Below are 4,110 nucleotides of genomic sequence, written 5' to 3'. Positions count from 1 at the left end.
CCCCTGCTGCCCGCGCGACCGACGCCACCGCCTCCGCCCTGGAGCAGGACCGTGGACGTGGACGGCGTGGATGGAGGCGCGCGGTCCGGCCGAGCCGGTGTTGCGCCGGTGGCGCAGCGGGTATGCGAGGAAGAGAGCCGAGGAGGGACAGGAGGAGCCCGTGAGACGCACGGCCCGCCTCGACGGCATGACGGCTCGCGCTAGAGGGCCCGGATGCAGCCGTGGCGCGGCAGGGACAGGACAGAGGTGTGGCTGTGCGCGTATGTCTGCTGGCGTGCTCGTCATAAGGTGAACACCTTGGAGGTGTAAAAGGCCGTTTGCATGTGCTTCATGGCATATTGTATTGATAGGGGGCTTATTCTCTCTTTGTTTTCCTCCACAGTTCGGACTTGGGGACGCTTTCCTCGTTTGTGGACAGCTTCTTCGGATGTCTACGCTTTTGTGAGAGTGTGCGTGGGGTCGGGTGGGGCTCGCGTTGCGCGTGCCTGTCGCGCGTTAGCGTCATGTGATCATCGTCCCTCATCCTTTCCTGTCTGTTGCACACTGTGTGTGCGTGGAGGGGGGTGGCTGTGCAACTCTGTTCGCCTGGTAGGGCGTGCGCGGTGGATTATGTTGACTGCAGAAAGGATGACGGGTGCACAGCGAAGCTACACGGTAGCGGGGAATCATCTCAATTCGTTCTTGTGAGTCTGTGTTGGTATCTTTTCTCTGCTGCTGGCAGCCCTTTGTGCGTTTCATCTGGTGGCTTCTCTCTTCTGTTTCAGTCGTCAATGCATGCGCGCGTGTGGTATTTCTCCGCTCTCTGTGTGCAGTCCCCGTGCCGGTCGGACCGAATAGTGCGGGAGCCTCTCATCACGCGCCCTCAGGCGCGCGCGCATTGAACGGGTGGGCGCGTGTTCAGCTCCTTGCGTTCATTGCCAAGCGTGTGCTCGCTCTTGCTTAGCTTGACCTTCGTTTTTTCTGTTTGGCCCTCTCCCTTGCTGTCAGGTGCACAAAATCTCGGACTTTTCTCGGTGGACCAAGGCGACGGGCACCATGACCCAGACGTCTCAGGATAGCGTTATTCCGCTGATACGTGTGCAGCTGCCAGTGCTTTTTTTCCTTGCTTGCTTCATTTCTGGCGGGCTTCTCTTGCTTTCCATTTGTTGTTCGTTGTATTGTGTCGGTGCGCTGGCGCCGACTGCACGTGCAAGCGTACGCCCCTTCCCCTCCCTATGCATGGCGCGGATGTATGGCTCTTGCGCGTCGTCTTCTCAACTCCTTCTTCTCCGTCTTCTTCAATGACCTGTAGTGATACTTTCTCCGTCGCTGTCTTTTATTTCCGCATGCCTTGCCTGCGGACCACATGTGCACAGAAACGCTGAGCAAAGAAAAAAAGAAAAGTGCATGCCCATCTCGGCTTCTTCACAACAGAACACGTTCTCCTGTGTCTTTCCCATTCTTCTCTCTTTCTTTTTCGCACGCGTGCGCGCGCCTCTGCAGTCGGGTGCGCCTTTCTCCGGATGCTCGAGTGTTGTAAATTGGCTTTCTTCCTCCCTCTCTCTGCTGCGTGTAGCGGCGTCCCGGCGCGAGGGAGCACGCGCATGTGGGCGTGCTGTTGCATTTTGTGGCGCCGGTGTCCCTTCATTTTGTTTGGTATTCTCATTTTTGTTCTTTTTTGCCGTTGTTGTTCCGTTCGTCCCTTTCTTCCTTCTCTCCTTCTCTCCCGCCCATCGTCTCTTCTTTCCGCCCCGTCTTGTTGCTCATCTGCAGGGGAGATGGCAGCCGGCTTGCTCTCTCTATCTTTATTTTTTGTCCTTGTCACTGTCTATGTGCTGTCGCACGCTGCCGTCTTGTGGAATGCTTACATCTTCGTCTCGGACGAAGCGCTCCTTGTCTGGCGCCATGCGGTGGGCTGGAAGGCACCCCTGTGTGTCCGGCAGCGCCCGCGCCTCTGCCCTCCCTCTTCCTGCTCTGCTGCTGCCCGTGCTGTCGTTCCTGACGACGGTCTTCTTTTTGGTCACCTGGACGGAGGCACACATGGATAAGAAAACATCGTGGACAGCAGCGCACGCAGCGCGAATGAGCGCAAGAAAGAGAGGTGTATGCGCTCGGGGGGGGGGGTGCATCCTTGTGTGTCGACGTGCCACTGGTGTTGAGGATGGATTCACAAAGGGGCCAGAAGCGGAAAGCCATCGTTGACCCTTCCAAGCTTGCAGATTTTTTTTGTGTTTACTGTCGAATGACTTTCCGAGTAATATAGTTGTTGCTGCCGCCCCGACGCTGTTTGAGAAGGCTGCATCTGCCTTTGCAGGAGTTACTCGTACCTGATGGAACACCATATTGAGAACGATGTCTACCGTGATATGATGCGTCAGTGCACGGGCGCGCACGTGTACAAGGTACCCCTCTGCACGATTTTTTTGTTGCGGCATGCATTGGTGATTATGCTTTAAGCCTTCGTGAATGGGCTTGTGGGCTCGTATCTGTTTCGAGTAGACCCGCAATTTGCCGATAGAAAAGAAACATAACCGCGAAAGATGTGTAGCGCCTGTGCCGTTTCTCGGACCCGGCTCCTCTTTTTGCTCAAGTGACACAGGAGGGAGCCCTCCCTTCCCCGAAGAAAAAAAAATGCCCACCCAATACTCTTCCTCGACGGCATTCGTGGACATGATGGAGCGGCTGCTGATCAGCAGGCACTCTTCTCAGCGGTGGCCCGCAACGGCACGGCTCTCAGCTCTTTGACAGAGTTGCTTCCCTCCTACAAACTCGATTGAAGAGTATTGTGCGGCTAAGAGCTCCTCACGACATCATATGTGGGCATGCCTCCGCGGTGTCGGGCTTCTGTACCCCTCGTCTCTGCACCCCTCTGTTTCTCCCGCTCTCTTTTCTCGAGTGTCTCGCCTTTCTGCATTCGGGCTCGCACATTGCACTGCCTTGCGGTTATGCTGCAAACGCCACGCTTGCGCGTGCTTGCGCCCCCTCCTCGTCCCTCGACACTGCACCCGCTGACACGCACGCACGCATCTGCTCCGCTGGATAGCATCTGAAGCGCTCTTTTTTCTCCTTGTTTTCTTGTCGGGTTGCCATCGATCGTTGACAGGGTACCGATTTCCGGAGCACACGCACTACACCCGTGCATCTGTATGTTCTTCTCGCTGTTTTTCCTTTCTTGTTTTACTCGGTTTTCTCTTCGTTTCCTTACACCATTGCCACTCCGTTCGTGTCAAGACAGGAAGGAAATCTTGCGGGGGCACACGCGCAGGCACAGACCTCGGGATCGCCTTCAACCGGACACAGAGACATCGAAAGCCCCGACCCCCGCCGCCAACCTACCAAACAACCAAACAACCACCTCAACAGGGAGTGGCAGAAGAAAAACACAACAGGCACATTTTTCTTCATTGGCCGCTTCCGCGCTGAGCTCTCTTCTGTTATTACCGTGCCCTTCGGCTGAGCTGCTGCAACGGCGTGGACCGTGTCTACGAGTCTCACTTTCGGCATCGCGTTGTTGCTCACTGGACACCCCCGCATCATCGTCTCTTCAGAACGTCGCCTTTCCTGGGTTTTCCTGTTCTTCCTCTGATCGGTTTAAGCGTCTGTGTTCTCTCTTGTTTTCTTCTTTGCCTTTTTTTTTCTCGTGCACGTGTGTGCTCCACCGGCATTGACGTGAACGGACGAACGGTGCCGTTCAGTGCTGTAATACCTTTTCGTTTCTCTGTGCCGCGCTCAGCTGAGGGCACACCGTGGCCCTCCACGGGCACCCACAGAGACAAAACTTCGCTTGCTCTCTCCGCCCTTCTGCACGCGTGGTGCAACTCTACAGTAAAGAGAGAAGACACGCCTACGTCAGATAGCGAGAGACGACCTGGAAAAGGAAAAGAACGGCAGAGCTGATAAAACCGCTGAGGCCCCCGCTTAACCGTCTATAAAACACCGTATCCGACCTAACGGAGAAGTACACGTCTACATACAGACAGACAGACGTCGTGGCTGTTCGCTTCTTATTTTATGTCGTTTTCTCCATCTTGTTTTCTGTTTAGCTCTCATCAAGTCGAAACAGCGTGCATTCGCCAACACGTGCATCCCCCTCTCCCTCGCGCGGGCTGTCGGCAGAGTTTTCTTTTCTGC

This window comes from Leishmania donovani, chromosome 31, assembly GCF_000227135.1.
Source record: "Leishmania donovani BPK282A1 complete genome, chromosome 31".
NCBI lineage: Eukaryota > Euglenozoa > Kinetoplastea > Trypanosomatida > Trypanosomatidae > Leishmania > Leishmania donovani.
The sequence above is the reverse complement of the archived record's forward strand: the minus strand, read 5'-3'. Positions refer to the sequence as shown.